This window comes from Ovis canadensis, chromosome 11 (genome assembly GCF_042477335.2).
Source record: "Ovis canadensis isolate MfBH-ARS-UI-01 breed Bighorn chromosome 11, ARS-UI_OviCan_v2, whole genome shotgun sequence".
NCBI lineage: Eukaryota > Metazoa > Chordata > Mammalia > Artiodactyla > Bovidae > Ovis > Ovis canadensis.
The window spans coordinates 65,710,722-65,729,787 of NC_091255.1; the positions used below are offsets into that span (position 1 = coordinate 65,710,722).

General features: G+C 56.4%; 1 protein-coding gene and 1 long non-coding RNA gene across 3 annotated transcripts in view; one reads left to right on the forward strand and one right to left on the reverse strand.

The window, feature by feature from the left end:
- Positions 1-19,066, forward strand: part of SDK2 (sidekick cell adhesion molecule 2) — a 274,805-nt gene that overhangs the window by 43,802 nt on the left and 211,937 nt on the right. The gene's annotated exons all lie outside the window — the stretch shown is intronic.
- On the reverse strand, positions 9,436-16,576 carry LOC138415433 (uncharacterized). Its single transcript, XR_011247239.1, has 3 exons — positions 16,273-16,576; positions 15,977-16,152; positions 9,436-10,863 (listed from the first exon to the last, which is right to left on the reverse strand). It is a non-coding gene; the product is annotated as an uncharacterized lncRNA (long non-coding RNA).

Here is a 19,066-nt window from a genome sequence, read left to right on the forward strand (position 1 = left end):
TCACTGGCTGAGTGGCCTGACCCAGGAGGGCAGGGGGTGGGCGCCTGACTCCACCCCCCAGCCTCAGCAGCTGCCCCTGAGCCCCTGTCGACCCTTACACCCCACACATGCTCAGTCGGTTCCCAAAGAGTGATGTTGACAGACGGCATGCATGTTGGTGGTGACTGGCGTTGGGGAAGGGGGACCCCCGGCACCTCCCCCTGGAGAGACATGCTGAGCAAAGGCCTGGACTCGGGGCACCTGTGAGCACCTCTTCACTTCGGCCACCAACTGACCCCGTGGCCTCAGCGCAATGACCCAAGCCCACTGAGCCTCTGTTTTCTCGTGTGTTGAAACTGAAAAGGAGATTTACCCCACAGGGGTACCCCAGGAGCGAAACAATGAGCACAGAGTGCAAGGGGGACACTCCAGTGAACGTGTAGAGATTCCCAGCGTAATCGGCAGAGACATACAGAGACAAGGTCCACCTATGTGGGCTTCCCAGGTGGCGACAGTGGTAAAGAATCCGCCTGCCAGTGCAGGACACGCAAGAGATGTGGGTTAGACTCTGGGTTGGGAAGATCCCTGGAGAAGGAAATGGCAGCCCACTCAAGTATTCTTGCCTGGTAAAGCCCATGGACGGAGGGGCCTGGTAGGCCATAGCCCACGGGGTTGCAAAGAGTCAGCCATGACTGAGCGACTAGGCGTGCACACTCAGGCCTTTATATAATGTGCGTTTATAATCGCCAGTACACGGCTACCACTGGATGGGACCTGAGAGCCAGGATGAATGGCGTGGCCTGCGATGTCTGTGGTCCCAGGTATCCTGTGCCTTCTCTATGCCAGCCAGTTCCCAAGCATCATCCCCAAAAGTCCCGTAAGCAAATATGCGCCCCTGAGGTCTCAGAAGTGAAATACCTTACCCACAGAAGTTGTGAATGGCTAGGCTGAGACTTGACAGCGGGCCTCCTGAATCTCAGCCCAGAAGTCCCGCAGCATCAGGCTGTCCTCTTCCACCTGGTCCTCTCCTCCCGAGTCAGCAATGGGTGTGGCCAGAGGCCCGTGCCAGGCAGGGAGGTCCAGGGTGGCCAGAGTCAGGGAGAGTCTTCCCCTTGCAGCCCTGGGGCAGGCAGGCAAGAGCAGAAGGTATTCAAAAGTCAGGAGCGTTCAAGGTAAAGGAAATTCATCTGAGCGGAGGAGCAGCCTGGCTATTGGCAGGCATGGGCACAGGTGAGCTGGGTCCAGGTGTGCCGGGCCAGGTGTGGACCAAGGACCTAATAGAGGTAGGAGACGGTCCCTGGGCTTCCAGCTGCCCACCAGGGCCCCGGAGGGAGTGGTCAGGGCCCTCCGTGCGTTCCTGGCCTGGGGATGGAGGGAGGCAGACGGCGGCCTCTGATGCCAAGGTCGCCCCTCTCGCTCCACGCCTCTCATCTCACTCCTCTGCGGAGCTGCTGCCGGGCGATGACGGGGAGCCGTCCCCAGGGACCTGCCACGGGGAGGCTGTGGAGGCCGAGGGCCAGTCAGAGTAGCGGCAGGAGGGTCGGTGGAGGCTGGCACCTGCCCCTGTCCTTGTCCCCGTCCCTGTCCTTGCTCATCTCCTGTGGGGGCAGGGCCATCAGAGTTGGGGTGGCCTCACTGAGTGCTGAGAGCTGCTGGGAGGGGAGGTGCCCCGGGCTCCAGACCCTGCACTGCACGAACCAGACCCACCATCCACCAGCCAGCACCCGCAGAGAAATGGAATAGACAGACGTGCGCAGACACAGGCAGCTCACCCGGACAGGGATGTGACCTCACTTCCTATTCCTGCTGACCCATTTTACAGGTAAGGAAGCTGAGGCTTACGAGGTTGAGGGAAGTGGCCTGTCCCAGGTCTCTAGGCCTGGTGTGGAACGCCATTGGACTTGCATACCACACCCTGCAACCTCTCCAGGTCACAGAGCTAGGAGTCAGAGTAAGGACGGGACCCAGACACCCCCAACCCCGTGCTGATCCCAGATCACCCTGTCAGGCTGCCAAGACCTGCACGCCCCACCGCCCACCCCAACCGTGGGCCCTGGCTCCGGCCCCCTTGGCGCTCCAGATTGCCCTGTGGGTCCATTTCAGAGCCACCCAGGACCCCCGTGTTGCAGACCTCTCACTGCCCCCGGCCAGGCCGCCCGACATCGCATATGTGCCCAGAACAGGCCAAGCATGTCAGGACAGGCAGCGGGTAGTGGGGGAAGGCCTGCCTGGGACGTGAAGCTGGGAGGCCCTCTGGGTCATGGGCTCCTCCCCGCTAACCCCAAAGGCCGGCGACTCTGATTTCTGCAATCTTGTGTCTCAAGGGTTTCCTGGTCAGCACGCCCGGACAGTGTTTGTGACGCCCTCAGGCTGCTTGGCAGCAGGATGGGGACAGGATGGGGCCTCCCCCTCCCCCGACACCCCGTTCGGCTCCCTAGCCCCTCCCTGCGCTCTCGGCTGCCTCCCTGCATTCCAGGAGGACAGGCCCTGGCCGGGGCCTGGGAAGGGGCAGGGAGGGTGGTGGGCGAGGTCAGGCCTGCATGGACACTGCCCCCAGCCAGCTCCTCCCCTGAATGCCTCTGGTCCCCCATCAGTGGCAGCTCCAGCTTCCAGCCCATCCCTGGGGCTGTGGGGAGCAGCTGGGGCCATCTGGGGCTGGCCCAGGCCCCAGGCCGAGTTCCCAGGACCCCGCACCTCATCAGGAAGCAGCTTGCGGTGCCGGCCACTCCCCTGAGCCTCTCAAGGCTGCCCCGGCCGTGTCCTCGTGTGGCCTGTCACACGCGGGGCTGAGGGCCACACGTGCGGCCGATGATGCAGGGCAGGCATTCCTGGGCCCTGTCCCCCGCTCCCGGGAGCCTTGGGGGGGGCGCTCTGATGCCGTGCCCGGGGGTCCTCTGGGTTCACCGTCCAGCAGGAGCCGGAGGGCAGGAGAATCGCAGAGCACAAGGCAAGGATGCACCGCCGCCCACCTGGGCCCGCGGGCCCCGCCTCCTGCCTCACACACACCTGCTTTGCGTGTCTGACAGTCACACGGCCGGGGCATCTCATTCAGGCTGCAGCCTCAACCACCCCCCAGCCCCCCGACATGCGCACAGCCCTTCCTGTGCCCAAGGCCTGCTTCCTGCACACTCAGCACGCCGCCTTCTAGCCCCTGGCACAAGCGCAGGTGTGTCCTCCCCGCTCCGTCTCAGGCCCCTTCCCCCTCCCGCAGCTTCATTCATTCAACAAAACTCTCACTGAACACCCACCAGGTCCCAGGCTCTGTTCCGGGAGCTGAGGATCCCATTGGTCGTAGGAAAAAAAGAAACAGGCAAACCTCTTTGCTCTCCTGGCATTTACCTTCTGATAGGGAGATAACCAACAGGATAGATAATTAATTTTTTTCTTTTGAATTTTATTATCTTACAATTCTGGTGGTTAGACAGGTGACACAGCTCTCACTGAGTAAAGTCGGCGTGTCGGGGCACTGTGTTCCTTTCTGGAGCCTCTGGGGAGAATCTGTTTTCTTGCCCTTTTTCAGCTTCTAGAGGCTTCTTGCATCTCTGTTGAACACCTGAAACTAATACGATATAAATCAACTCTAATAAAATGAGAGAAAGCGCATTACGACGACATTTTCAGTATAACAGCGAAGAAATTAGAATTCTAAAGTGGTCAGTATTTTAAGTAATAAGAAGTTCTCATATTTTGAGACAGTCTTATATGTACGGTGGTACGATGGTGAAATATACTGATGTGGCCCACCTATACCCCAGACGCCCCTCCTCCTGTGGCCTCGGATGAAAGCAAAGTAACGTAAGTCGAAGCATAGGAGGAGAAGTGCAGTTTATATGTATTAGATGCTGATAAGTTGCTTTGGTGGGGGAGGAGGGGGGATAAAGCAGAAGGGAAGAGGGGACCTTTTAGGGATGTGGAGGGGACCCTCACGGCATCTGATCTAGGGAAGCCTGCTGACTCAGGCCATGTGACTCAGGCCCTCTTGTGCCGGTCAGCAAGGCCACACTCCAGCCAGAGAGGGTTGGGCATTGGGCAGTGGTCCAGTGTCTGACCGCTCTTTGGAGCCCACAGATCCATACCAGTTTGGCCTGCTCCCTGTCCAGCATTCAGCCTCAGAAGCTGGAGAGGGTGGACAGTCCACGGCTGGTACCCAGAAATTGGGTTAGGGTTGGGAGGGAAGAGTTGGGTGTGACTAGGTTTAGGGAGATGGTTTTTGAAATGGAAATAAAAGCAGGGAGGCCTGGATTGGGATCTGAAACTCATCACTGATTAACTTTGAGTCACAGGGTCATTTCCTAAACCTCTAAGCCTCTGTTTTTCCTTCTGTTCAATGGATGTGCTGAGACCTACCTTGTAGATTCCCCATGGAAGTTAAAGGAGATTAAAGCAAAGTGTCTACATGGTCTGTGTGCTCCAAGATGGAAGGGCATTGAGACAGGACCCGGGTGGGTAAGGGAGGTGATGGAGACATATTTAGAAGAGGGCTGGGACTTCTCTGATGGTCCAGTGGTAACGAACCCGCCTGCCAGTGCAGGGGACACAGGCTCGGTCTGGGAACTAAGATCCCACATGCTGTGGGGCAACTGAGCCTGTGCACCTCAACAGCAAATCCACTGCAATGAGAAGCCCGCACCCCGAAATTAGAGAGTAGCCCCCGCGCACCGCAACCAGGAAAAGTCCAGCGCAGCCAACAATAAATAAATATATTCATTAATTAAAAGAAGAAGGCTGAGGAGCCAGGGCTGGCTCCAAGCCCCTCTGTATGCCCCTTCACTCTGGACGAGGGACAAGGAGAGGGGAGGTCAGGGTTGGAAACCAGCTCTCATCACGTGCCCAGGCCCCCAAGTCGCGTAATAGCCTCTTCCCGCCTGCGTCTCTTGGAAGCCTTCTGCCTAATCCAGTTAACACCTCCTGTGATCCGATTACTGTGTGTAAGAAAGCCCAGATCTGATCAGAGGCATCACGCGGGTGGCACAGGTTGGCGGGGGCACACTGCAGAGAAGAGGTTCAACTGTGGCTGCCATCTGCCTGTCTCCAGGCCTCCAGTCCTTCGGAGCTGGGTGTCCTGCCTCTGGCCGGCCTAGGAGGTGCCGGGGAGCAGGGGCCCCAAGCCACCACCGTCCTCCCCAGGTGCCCGAAAAGCAGATGCCATCCAGCCCCCTGTAGCACCCTGGCCTTGGAGGGGAAGCCTTCTGCTCCCCCTGACCCACCATCCTCGTTCCCTTAAGTGGAGCTTGCCTGCTTCGTGAGGAGGGAAGTTGCAGTTGTGGCCACAAGTGTGGCCGGGGTCTGGGGCACCTTGGAGAGCAGAGGCGTTTGGGTCCCTGCCCTTGTGGGTGTTCCTGCAGGCTTTGGAGGGACCCACAGAGCCCCGCCTTCGCCCCAGGTGACATGCACCTGGCGGAGGACAGGATGGGGCCACACTCCTGCTGAGGGACGACCTGGAGGAGACACCCATTCTGTGCTTGGGGAAGGGCAGGAGAGGGGCCGGTCGTGCAGGACCCCGGGATCCAGAGAGCTCAGGGAAGCCCGCCTGGGCCTGTCATCATCCACCCTAGAATGAGCACACTGCCCAGCGGGGCTCCAAGCCCCCTTCCCACATCACCCTTGCAGGACCCAGCGAGTCACCGTTCAGTGGACACCACCGCCCCCCACCCTGCCCCATGTACTGCAAACATGTTCCTGTGAGCAGAGGTTGCTAACACCTGGAAATATGGGGGAAAGGCCTTGCAGACGGGCCTCGAGTCCCTGACCCTTCATTCCATTCCTTCCCCCAGGCATGTGCTGTCATGTGGGGCACACGGTGGGCCCTCGTTCTGGAGGGGGACCGGCCGGAAGCCAGCAGGGCGTGCCTGCCCATCCAGACAGCCTTTCTTCCTTACCTGTGCATCCCCGGTGAGCCGCCCTCGCCCTCGGTCGGTCGCCCTGCCCTGCCCTCTCCGCCCTTCTTCCCTCTGGAGTTCGGCTCCAGGCACGCCCTGGTTAGACTCCAGACAGCCGCAGTTCTGCAGGCGGGCTAACCAGGCAGGATGCTGGCGGAGACAGATGGCTGGAGGTGCTAATAGGGGTCTGGAGACGGCGGAAGGGCACCGTCGCATGCTCCACGAGCCGGCCTGCCTGGAAAACAGAAAAGCCACAGTCTCTTCCCTCTGCTGCCCCCACTTCGGATGGGTTCTGACCCCATTTTGATCATCTTTATTTTTATTATCCCGATAAAAACCTGCTCTTACACATTCTAACTGTGCATGTATAATTCTGCCTGCAGGGCCTCCCAGGTAGCTCAGTGGTAAAGAAGCCACCTGCCAACGCAGGAGACTTGGGTTCGATCCCTGGTTTGGGAATATCCCCTGGAGAAGGAAATGGCAACCCACTCCAGTATGCTTGCCTGGGAAATCCCATTGTCAGAGGAGCCTGGTGGGCTACAGTCCAGGGGGTCACACAAGAGTAGGACGTGACTTGGCGATGAACCACGAGAGCAGCAATCTTGCCGGCAGGTACGAGTGAACATCGTGTAGCCCCAGCCTCTGATTCCGCCGTGAGGGGGACAGCACGGCCCTGGTGGTTCCAAGCGGTACGTGGTGCTGAGGTCGTGGAGGCATCGTGTGTGGGGGCTGCAGGACACAGGCCTATTTTCTGGCTGTGGATTACTTTTCCCTTTTGTGCTAAAGAGCTCTTGGTGGGACAAGCCACGGTTCCCCAAATGCATCCTTACTGACAGATCAGGCCCCTAGAATCATTAGGTTTTTAAGTGGAAAGTGGCCACGGGAATCAACTCCCTCCTTCCCAGGCAAGAAACTGAGGCTGGCCCGCGAGTGGCGTTCGCCCTGTGTCCGCAGAGGCCGAGGGTGCCGCTGGAGGCCTCCGCTCTCCAGCTGAACAGCAGCTGCGTTGCTCCCAGCCCTGCTTCACTTGTTAGCACTCGGCGCTTGTCACCCACAAGTGTTCCTGACGGCCGTGTGGTCGCTGTCCTCCAATCTGCCCCCGTGCCACAGGTGAGCGGCCTCAGCCATGTGGAGGGCGGGTGGGGCCCCAGGCGGTCAGTGCTCCCTTCTGCTGCCTAGGTCCTGCACACCCGGTATCTCCAGGTGCAGCGTGTACCGGCTGTGATACAGGATGCCCAGGCAAATGTAAATCTCAGACAGACAAGGACCCATCTCTTAGTGTAAGTCTGTCCCATGCGTCAGTCACAAGTATATACATTTCCTGCAACTTTCTCTTCACTTTTTCTTTTGGCCATACCATGCTGCACGTGGGATCTTAGTTCCCCGACCAGGGATCAGACTTGGGCTCCCTGCAGTGGAAGCCCAGAATCCTAACCACTGGACCACCAGGGAAGTCCCTCCTGCAGGTTTGGACTGTTGAAAACCCCAGCTCTAACAGTCCAGGGGCTGGCATTTCACTGGGTGTCCTATTAACCCAGAGACAGGGCTGAGTGCCCAAAGACCTGGCTCTGTCTCCCCAGGCGCAGTGTCCCAACCATCCCTAGTCCCCTGTGGACTCTCCTGACCTCAGAGGACCCCTGCCTGCCCTCTGGATGTGACCCCCACATCAGGAGCAGCAAGAACCAGCTGCTAGCAGGCAAGGAATCACCTAGCAAGGTGGGCAGGTGGGGGAAGGGCAGATCTGGCCAGGCCTCTGGCTCCTGAGATTTTTAGATCCTTATTTTCTGAAGCTTTGAACTATTGAGAATTGCAGGTCTAACAGTCCAGAGTCTGAAGGGGCAGAGTGAGCCGTTCTCTACCATGGACGGGGGATGTTGAATCCTTGGTGTGTGTCTTGAGTGACCCGCGGGCCTTGGTGCATCTTCTCCAACCCAGGAAGCAGATGCTGGGATGGGGGTATCACTTGCCAAGCTGTTCGTTCTCACACATCCCTGGCAGCCTCCCACAGCCGCTCACGCCTGGATTCCACTAAGAGCCTCCGAGCTGACCCTTCTGATCTGGCCTTTCCTCTCCATCCATCCTATGGACAGCTGTGTCAGCCGTCTTGCTAAATGTCCTCTTTCATCAAATGCCCTCCCTTTCTCAAAGGACCCCGTCGCTTCCCTGTTTCCTGTGGAGCCAAGATGCTGGGTGGCCCCCACTGTCGAGAGTCCGTAATTGGCAGCATCCTATCTGTGCACTTGGCTTCCCCAAGGCCCCTGGACATTTGTAAAAGGCCACATTCCAGAGAGGAGCGAATGTGTTTGCAGACATTTGCGGCCAGCAGCTGGCTGCTTTCTCTTTAAGGCTGCCCCCTCTCCAGCCCCTATTGAGTTCACCTGATCACAAGTGCAAGGACACAGATATATTTAGGTGCTAACGGCACTTAGCACCTCTGTGACACCTGCGGCCCTGCAGGGCTGCTCAGAGCGGACCGGCTGCTCTGCCCTGCCGGCTGGGGACGGCTCCGTTACGGCCCAGACACCGCAGGCCAGTGAGGTTCCCGTCTCCAGTGACCAGACAGAAATTAACCCCGTGTCAGGGCTGACGGTAGGCTGCAGGGCACGGGGTCACACAGGGTTGGACGTGACTGAGCGACTCACACTTTCAGAGCTGATAAAGGAACAGCACCGTGAACAGAGATTTTCCATGACTCCCTGTTGCATCCCCACCCTTTGCTGTGTGGCAGGTGGCAATGCCCCCACTTCCCAGATTAGGAAACTGAGGCTTGAGATAGAAGGGACTTGCCCACACCACTAGTGAGTGGTAAGTGTGACCTCTGTCTGTTTCAAGGCCCCGTTCATTGCCCCGTGCTCCTCCTGTTTCACTGGCCTCCCTTCCCCAATTCCCCAAATCTGAGCCTCACCTCCAGGCTCAGCTCTCCCCCAGGGCCTCCCTCACTTCCATTCTGTCTTTACGTGCACCGAGCACCTACAACTCTGCACCTCAAAAGAGATGCTGCCTTATCCTCTAGGAGTGTGTGCATGTGTGCATTCGAGTGTGCTAATCTTAGTCTCTCCCAGCTGGAGTGTGCATTTCTGGTGGCCTGGAAATACAGAGTCCCACCATAAAGCCGCTAGCTGCTAGACAAGCATGTCGTCGGCACTAAATAACTGCTCCTAGACAGACTGAGTGAGCGGCTGCAGGGCCTGCCGTCTCTCTTGCTTAAATAGATCATTGAGTAACAAGTGAGCACCTCCGCTTAGGGAGCCGGCGAGGAAGCCGACTCTGGTGTTAGCTGCTCTGGGTTTCCCTCCCCACCGTGCACTGGCTGTGAGGCCTTGGGCCGCTGTGTGTCGCGGGCTCCCCACCTGTAAAATGGGTCACTGGGAGGGGCCCCCTCTCCCGGGGCTGCTGGGGGAGCGAAGTGGCTTCGTGTGTACCTAGAGTGCAGAAGAGGGGTCCCGTGTTTTAGGGGTCTGCCCTGGGGTTGTGCCATCCTGGCCTTTGGGAAGTCCGAGGGGCACTGTGGCGTCTTCTCCCTCTTCTCAGGTGTGAATCGCAGGGTCATCCTGGCCCGAATGGGTCAGGAGCAAGATTTCTCAGCCTCAACACCTTGGCATGTTGGACCAGCTTGTTCAGGGTCGTGAGGGAGCCGAGCTGTCTTGTACGACATAGGGGGTTTCACAGCATCCTTGGACTGCACGGACTAGATGCCCGCTGTAACAACCAAAAATGTCTCCAGACTTCTGCCCTGCCATCGGGGGTGGGGTGGGGTGGGTGGGTGTTGCATCACCCATGGTTGAGAACTGCTGCCCTAGAACATTCTCTAACTTGAGAATGCATCGGACTCTCCTGGAGGGCTGGCTCAGAGACAGACTGCGTGGTGTCACCCCCAGAGGTGCTCATTCCTGGTGTCTGGGGGAGTCCCCAGAAGCTGCCCTTCTAACACGTTCCCAGGTGCTGCCGCTTCGGCTGTGCCGGGGAGCCCCACTTTTGGAACTACCGCGTAAGCATAATCTAAGATGGTCAGGCTTTAGAGATGCTGGGGTTAGTGAGGGTGGGACTGAGAAGAGAGGGGACAGTAACAGAGTTTCCTGCAGAGGTGCCGCCCTGTGGATGTCAAGAATCTGGAACAAATGTGTAGATTCTAGTAAAACTCAAAACAATTATAACAAGCTCAAAGGCAGTGCGAAGACTTTGAGGGGAGAAGGGCTGCATGCTCTAGGCCAGGAGCAACTAATTCAGGGAAATTCCACGAGCCAGCTCCAGGGAAGCCTGGGGCTGGCTGTTTGCCCAGGAGCCGAGGGTGGGGCCACTTGGACCCAGACAGAAAGGCTCATTTCCTGAAGGGCCAGAGGAGCCTGGAGAGACAGCGACACTTGGCTCGGAATGAGCGAGCAGCTCAGCAGTGGCCGTGGAGCCCTGTCTGGGTCGGTCAGTGAACCCGAGCCAGGATGACGTGAGACCCTGCAGGGTGACAGAGACAATGCACAGAGACGGCCACCAGGCTTCCCGTGGCCCGAGGGCCATCGCCGGAGAGGCGCAGCGGCTCAGCAGAGCGGTGATGCCAGGGTGACCCGCGGAGGGGCCGGTGCCAAGGGGCCGCCCCAGGCGGGGGCCGCTCAGAGCCTCTCGGCAGTGGCCGCGGGTCTGGCAGGGGCGTCTCCCGTCCAGGCTCTGCCTTGGCCCGCCCGTGATCACGTCCGGGCAGCTCCTGGCTCTGCCTCTGGCCTGTGGCTGCTGGACTCGCATGGTGAGGAGGGGAGCGTCCAGCTGGCTGGGTGGAATTTGCTCAGGGACCCAGCCCGGTGGCTCCAGAGTTGCAAGATGGGATTCCACGGGTGTAGGATTCGAGTCAGGGTCTGCGCTTTCATTTGTGGCTGGATGTTTGATCTTGGGAGGGGTCAGTTAGCAGAAGACGCTTCCGGGACTTCCCTGCTGGTCCGGTGGTCAAGACGCCATGCTTCTGCTGCAGGAAACAGGGGTTTGATCCCTGGTCAGGCATCCTGTATTCTGTGCAGTGCTGCCCAAAAAAAAAAAAAAAAAAAAAGGAGAAGATCTTTAACCTGTGTGGCCCCTACCAGGAGCTGTACCAGACCATTTACAGGTGACATTTTGTCCCGTTTTCGCATTAAAGCCATGGGACAAATCCCCCTGAAGTGATGAAGAGCTGGAGGGTCAGAGTGGCAGTCAAACCGCGGCAGAGCAAGTGTTCCACCCAGATCTGACTCTGAAAAATGTTCGACTTCATTTTTTGTCTCTGAAATGAGGTTCATACTCCCAGCCCATTCCCTCCTAGAGCTGTCATGGGAATCAGATGGGATAAAAATGTATGAAAATATAAGCTACATGAATGCCAGGGATTATAATCACGACGATTAAACTTCTGCACCGTCAGGTTTTAAGAGCCAGGCGCGCTCCGCCTCTGAACATCCGCGGAGGCGGTTCAGTATACCCAGTTGGTCGGCCCAGGGCCTGCTGCCAGGACTCAAGGTGGGGCTGCCCCCCGCCCCAGATAGGTACCCACCCACCCCACGACATCTGCTGAAGCATCAGAAATTAAATTTCACAGCTGGGTGCCCAGAGATACCAACTCTAGCTCCGTGTGTTTATGGCTCGAGGAGGAGATAAGATTTGATTAAGAAGGCCGCTATTAATTTACGGCAAGTACACTCACTCCAAGGAAGAGGCTGCTTTTAATTACTAGCCAGAAGGAATTTACGCTGTTGGTCTCAGTGAGGGAGAGAAGGGTGGACAGAGGGGGCCGATGGAGCAGAATGAGGGATGTGGATGGATTGGTCCAAACACACCCGCCTGCCTTTTGAAGGGAATATGAATAAATAAAAGGGGCAGCGGGAGGAAGAGAAGCACTCTGGTTCAGGAGACCAGCAGGTGGGCCCGGGAGAGCCAGGCGGCCGGAAAGGGAGAAGGCGGAGGAAGGGCCCGGAGGAAGTGCTGGCAGCGTGCCGAGCACTCACCGTACAGCGGGCGTCCCGCTCAAGCCCGCCTGTGATCACCGAACCACAGCCCGGTGAGCCGGGAGACGGTCATTTTCGGAAGAATGCTACGAACGTGCAGGAAGAAATGCAAGCACTCCAGAAAGGTGTTTGGGGACCACTGTCTTCCCTCTCTGCCACTGACCTAACTTCCTGCTAAAGGTCCAGCTGCCCGCTTCTTGTACCTTTCCAGGAGTATCCGGTCTACACACATCTACACCTGTGAGGCTGTATGGGTCCAACGTGCGTGTGTGCCTTGACCGTGGACGGTGTTATCCTATACGTTGCTCCAGGCTTATTCTTGTTTTAGAGACAGGGAAATTGGGACTCGGAGAGGTCTAGTAACTTTCCCAGGGCTGCACAGCTCCCAAGGGTTGGAGCCACGTTTCCAGATCCCAGTGAACAGATGGCTCTGGAGCCCCTTCTCATCGCTGCTGCCCACTGTCGGCTGGCACTGAGCCCTGTGTTCAGGGTGTGGTGGATGGAGCGGGGGGGTGCTCCCCATGGACAGCATGAGTGGGTGGCCAGGCCTGGTGGAGGGTGGGAGCTGTTAGGGGAGGAACTCCGCAGGATGCAGCCAGCACACTCTGCAGGGTTGGTGGGAATTAGGAGGTTTGGTCCGGAGCAAGCCCTGATCACGACTTCCCTGTGGCTCAAACGGTGAAGAATCTGCCTGCGAGGCAGGAGACCAGGGTCCGATCCCTGGGTTAGGAAGTTCCTCCGGAGAAGGGAAAGGCAACCCACTCCAGTATTCTTGCCCGGAGAGATCCACGGACAGGGAAGCCAGGCGGGCTACAGTCCGTGGGGTCGCAAAGAGTTGGACACGACTGAGCGAGTAACACAGTCCACAGTCCAATCCACACAAGCCCTGATCACTGTCTGGGATTCCACTTTGCCCTCCAGTCATCCCCAGGCTTCTAACAGCCATGGCATTTTGAGATCAGAAAGGAACCCACAAGCGAAGACCTGCTCTGAGCGTGGTCCACAGACCGCCAGCGTCAGCAGCATCCAGTCCTGACCAAGACTCAGAATACTTGGAGGTGGAGCCAGGAATCTGTATTTTAATCACCACCGCCCCGCCCCCACCAGTGATCCCGAGTCAAGTTTGTTGAGAAATGCTGTATCATCCACTTCACGGACAGCAAAACTGAGGCCCCAGAAGAGACCACAAGTTCTCCAAGATCACGTAGCTTATTGATGGCGGTTGTTGGGTTGGAAGGCTGACTTGAATGAGCTCCTGATTCCTGTGCCCTTTACACGGAATCGCCCTGGACCCTGGAAACCACAGCAGGAAGTGCACAGCCTGGGAGACAGAGGATTCATTCTAAATCTACGTCCCAGTCCTGGCTCTGTCTATAGCTGTGTGGCCTTGGGCAAGTTACTTGACCTCTCTGAGCTTCCCATTCTTCACCTCTCCAACAGGAACAGCACACCCTTCCTTGCCTGGTGGCTTTGCAGACTTGGTGGGTTGGTGCCAGGCAGTGTGACGGGGAGAAGCCAGCATTGGGTCATAGCTCCCTGCCTCCCCCATGATGGACAGCAGGACCACCTGAGCGGAGGGTGGACTTCCTGGCCATGCGGTGAGCTCTCTGGCCGTGCCGGATCCTCCTCTGCCCCCTTCGCTCCCGCCCCCCTTTAATCCTCCACCAGAGACGCTTTCTAATCAGCCACAAGGACAGAGGAGCAGCGGCCAGCATCTGTCACCTGTAACAGATCAACAGGCTCTGAGACCTTTGGCCCTTCTCTTATAAATCACCCTCTCCTCTTCTGTGCTGGAGACCGCTGGGCTGGGCTGGGATGGCAGGAGGGCCAGGGAAGCCCCTTGGATGGAGAGAGTCGGAGGGGAAGAAGCGCGCCTGGAAGGTCAGAACTGGGAGACCCCATAGGTAGAGGAGTATGCCCCTCCAGAGGAGCATGTTAATAAAAGAAGAGAAGCGAAAAGCAAAGGAGAAAAGGAAGATATAAGCATCTGAATGCAGAGTTCCAAAGAATAGCAAGAAGAGATAAGAAAGCCTTCTTCAGCGATCAATGCAAAGAAATAGAGGAAAAGAACAGAATGGGAAAGACTAGAGATCTCTTCAAGAAAATTAGAGATACCAAGGGAACATTTCATGCAAAGATGGGCTTGATAAAGGACAGAAATGGTATGGACCTAACAGAAGCAAATGTTAAGAAGGGGTGGCAAGAATACACAGAAGAACTGTATGAAAAAGATCTTCATGACCAAGATAATCACGATGGTGTGATCACTCATCTAGAGCCAGACATCCTGGAATGTGAAGTCAAGTGGGCCTTAGAAAGCATCACTAAGAACAAAGCTAGTGGAGGTAATGGAATTCCAGTTGAGCTATTTCAAATCCTGAAAGATGATGCTGTGAAAGTGCTGCACTCAATATGCCAGCAAATTTGGAAAACTCAGCAGTGGCCACAGGACTGGAAAAGGTCAGTTTTCATTCCAATTCCAAAGAAAGGCAATGCCAAAGAATGCTCAAACTACCGCACAATTGCACTCATCTCACATGCTAGTAAAGTAACGCTCAAAATTCTCCAAGCCAGGCTTCAACAATACATGAACCGTGAACTTCCTGATGTTCAAGCTGGTTTTAGAAAAGGCAGAGGAACCAGAGATCAAATTGCCAACATCCACTGGATCATGGAAAAAGCAAGAGAGTTCCAGAAAAACATCTATTTCTGCTTTATTGACTATGCCAAAGCGTTTGACTGTGTGGATCACAATAAACTGTGGGAAATTCTGAAAGAGATGGGAATACCAGACCACCTGACCTGCCTCTGGAGAAATCTGTATGCAGGTCAGGAAGCAACAGTTAGAACTGGACATGGAACAACAGACTGGTTCCAAACAGGAAAAGGAGTGCGTCAAGGCTGTATATTGTCACCCTGCTTATTTAACTTCTATGCAGAGTACATCATGAGAAACGCTGGACTGGAAGAAACAAAAGCTGGAATCAAGATTGCCGGGAGAAATCTCAATCACCTCAGATATGCAGATGACACCACCCTTATGGCAGAAAGTGAAGAGGAACTAAAAAGCCTCTTGATCAGAGTGAAAGAGGAGAGCGAAAAAGTTGGCTTAAAGCTCAACATTCAGAAAAAGAAGATCATGGCATCTGGTCCCATCAGTTCATAGGAAATAGATGGGGAAACAGTGGAAACAGTGTCAGACTTTATTTTGGGGGGCTCCAAAATCACTGCAGATGGTGACTGCAGCCATGAAATTAAAAGACGCTAACTCCTTGGAAGAAAAGTTATGACCAACCTAGATAGCATATTCAAAAGCAGAGACATTACTTTGCCGACTAAGGTCCGTGTAGTCAAGGTTTTTCCTGTGGTCATGTATGGATGTGAGAGTTGGACTGTGAAGAAGGCTGAGCGCCGAAGAATTGATGCTTTTGAACTGTGGTGTTGGAGAAGACTCTTGAGAGTCCCTTGGACTGCAAGGAGATCCATTCTGAAGGAGATCAACCCTGGGATTTCTTTGGAAGGACTGATGCTAAAGCTGAAGCTCCAGTACTTTGACCACCTCATGCGAAGAGTTGACTCATTGGAAAAGACCTGATGCTGGGAGGGATTGGGGGCAGGAGGAGAAGGGGACAACAGAGGATGAGATGGCTGGATGGCATCACTGACTCGATGGACGTGAGTCTGAGTGAACTCCGGGAGTTGGTGATGGACAGGGAGGCCTGGCGTGCTGCGATTCATGGGGTCGCAAAGAGTCAGACACAACTGAAGAGACTTAACCAGCACGCACGCATAGCTGACTCACCATGTTGTGACTATCTCAGGTGGACAGCAAAGGGGCTCAGCCATGCACTCTCCCCCAGACCCCCCTCCCATCCAGGCTGTCACAGAGCACTGAGCAGAGTTCCCAGAGCTGCACAGTAGTTCCCTGTTCGTTATCCATTTTAAATCCACAGTGCGTACAGGCAACCCTAAGTTTGTTCCTGAAGCCCGTGAGTCTCCGTTTTGCGAGTTCATCTGTACCATTTCGTTTTAGATTCCACATATAAGGGTGTCATATGACATTTCTCCTTCTTTGTCTGACGTCACTCAGTGTGACAATCTCTAGGTCCACGCCCCTCTTATTTTAGACGGAGGAGCTCAAGGCTCAGAAGGACTCACCTTGTGCCCCAGCTCGCTCAGGTCAGCGGCAGGAGGAGGGAGGCAGGGCAGGACAGGTGGCGTGGTGCCTCCTGGGCATCGGCCATCATCCTCTTTTTGAGGGGAAGGTGGGCAGGTCCACAGCTGGATATTCAGGTCGGCAGAGGTCTTCCCTTTTCTTCTGAGGACACATGACTCTTTGGAAAAAATGATACTGAGTAAAGCTACTGGTCAGCCCCTCCCCTGCCCCCTGCCGCCATCCACACCCTCACCAGGGCCCCCGGCTACCCCTTCCCCTGTCCTGGAGCCGGGAGAACCTGGTGAGGCTGAGTCCCCGTGCCCAGCTCTGCAGGCTGGCTGGTGTGCGGGACAGTCGGGCAGTAGGGGTTGGTGTGCTTGGGGAGCCACTGGGCGGGGAGCCCTCTTCCCTAGAGGGCTCCTCCCCCACCCCAAGCTGCCTCTGCCGATCCGGCTGTCCAGGGAGACTGTGTCCCCGGCATCTTGTTGTTCGAAGTCAGAATCTGTGTTTAAGAGACAGGCTCCTGGTGGCTGGCAGGCTGGCACAGCAGCTGTGGGCGAGCCTGGCACTCACCCTCCCCCACCCCCTACCCCCGCATGCCTATTCATCCGCCTGGACTCCGGACTCTGGACTCCGAGCTGAGGGCAGAGTCCTGGATGGAGCTGTGGATGGGCAGGGGCGCTCTCACCCTCTACCCCCAGGAACTCGTTTGTGGGCAGGTGTGAGGGCTGGGGACTGTTAGCACAACCAGGACATCCCGCCCAGGGGGCCACTTCTGACTTTCCCCCCAGCCTTTGCGGTCCAGAGAACAGTGACTTGCTTGGGGTGGGGGGTGTCTATTATCCAGAGCCCTCCCTGCTCAGCTTTGGGGAGCTGTGTCTTATGATGGGGATGGGGTGCCTTACAGAGGTGCAGGTATGTTCCAGAAGAAGGGGCACCTAACCCCCATGTCAGACCCTGCAGCACTCACTGGCAGCCCAAAGTGCTCCCTCGAGCTGGAGGGAAGCCAGCAGCACCAGTGACTCTGCCTGTTACTAAGGCTGCAAGAATCAGGGCTGGTCTTTGGGCGATCCTTCATTCATTAAGTGACTACTGTATGCTGAGAACACAGCCACAGGCGAAAACCAGTGTGCTCTCAGGGGGCATACAGTCTAGAGGATAAGACAACGTTAGGTGAAATTATTTAATTTCATAGTGATTAATCAAGTTACAAGAGTCTGTAAAAATACTCAAAAGGGGGATCTATGATCTAGAAGAGGTGTCCAGGAGGGCTTCCTGGAGGAGGGGACATTTAAGCTGATCCCTAAAAGATGTGTAGGAGTTACTAGGCAAAGAGGTGAGGGATGGATTTGCTGGGGGAGGAGATAGCCTGGGTAGAGCTCCTGGGGCAAATGGGCAGGAGCTTGCCATGCCTGAGGGACCGGCGGGAAGAGAAGGTCTCAACCTTAAGGTGCTCACAGAGCCGGTGGGGAAGGGGGCAGGCCGGTGAGACACGAGCCTCCCTCACACTCACTTATACACACGGAGGCGAGAGTGCAATTCTGTGGAGGGTGGGGGTGGAATCTGCTGGAAGACTTCCTGAGTGAGTAGCTCCAAAGCCTGCATCGGAAGGGCCAGGGGGATACCCGGGTGGGGAGAGAGCCCTGTTCTGATTGGGAGAGGCCGGCTGAGCAGGAGAAGTGGGGGGTGCCCAGGCAGGGTCAGGGTTGAGCACGGAGGGCAGCGGGACTCTTGCCGAGAGCCTGGCCGCGCTCTCGCGGTGCTCTCTTTCTCTGAAAGGGAGGCTGGCGGAGCTTCTGCATTATTAATAGTGACACATAGTAAACATTTTGGTAATTGTCACAGCCAGAGGCTCTGAGAGGCAGCGCCAGCTGTTGCCAGCCTGGAAAGAGAAGGCAACACGCTCCTGCCACACACCCAGCGCACACCCCCAAATGCTCGTGCCTGTGTGCTCACTTTCTGCTTTGTTTCTCCCCTCTCCCAAGAGATGCTGGGTCATATAGAGGAGGGGCTGTCCCCACCCTACCCATCGGAGCCCCGGGTCGGGATTCAGAGTGTGAGCCATGCAGTCCCCCAAATATCCCCAATAACATGACCCTCTCACCCCAGCTTCCAGCCTCAGCCCAGTCCTAGAGGTCCTGAGTCAGGCTGGAGCCAGGCTGGGAGGGCGGTTTTCCTGTGAGAGACGAGGAGGGGCATCTAACCAGGGGGTGCCCCTCTTCAGGAAGGCAGGTGGCCGAAACAGACTCACAGACTAAGAAAATGGACTTCTGGCGGCCAAGGGGAAGGATGGGAGGAAGGGATAGTTAGGGAGTTTGGCATGGACGTGTGCACACGGCTACATTTAAAATGGAGAACCGAGCGACACGGACCTGCCGAGCAGCACGGGGGACTCTGCTCAGTGTTACGAGCCAGCCTGGATGGGAAGGGAGTTTTGGGGAGAATGGATGCAGGTTTGTGCATGGCTGAGTCCCTAAGCTGTTCACCTGAAACTGTGACACCATTGTTAACTGGCTGTACTCCAACACAAAATAATAGAAAGAATAGGGTGGGTGGCAGCTTATCCTGGGATGGGTGTCCGTCTGGAGGGAGGGCGGTCTTAGCATGGTAGCGAGGGGCATGTCCTTGACTCTGCAGGGTCACCACTTCCATCAGTGACTGAGTGGCACGTGGAAAGCGGACTGTCGGAGCTGAGCCTGGCAGGCGGCGTTTGAATCACAGCAGGGTCAGCTCAGGTAGTCGCAGGTGCAAGAATGAGCGCAGGTCCCATCGGGAAGGCGAGAAATCCTTAAGAGCAGCCTCCCCTTACTAGCACTTCGAGCGAGATGCCCTGGGGGCTGAAGAGTTTTTCTTAAATCTGCTGTGGGATTAGCTGTATAGTTTGCAAGACCCTGGCCAGAATGAAAAAGTGGCCCTTGTTTGAAAAGTAGATTTAAAAGTGCTGTTATAGCTCCTGAAGCATCCAGCTCTTTGCTGTCTTCTGCATATCTCTCTTCTGCTCACCTGCACCGGCTATTTTTCCAACGCAGAGGGTCTCCGACTTAACGATGGCTCGGCTTAGCGTTTCGACTTTGGTCAATGGCACGAAAATG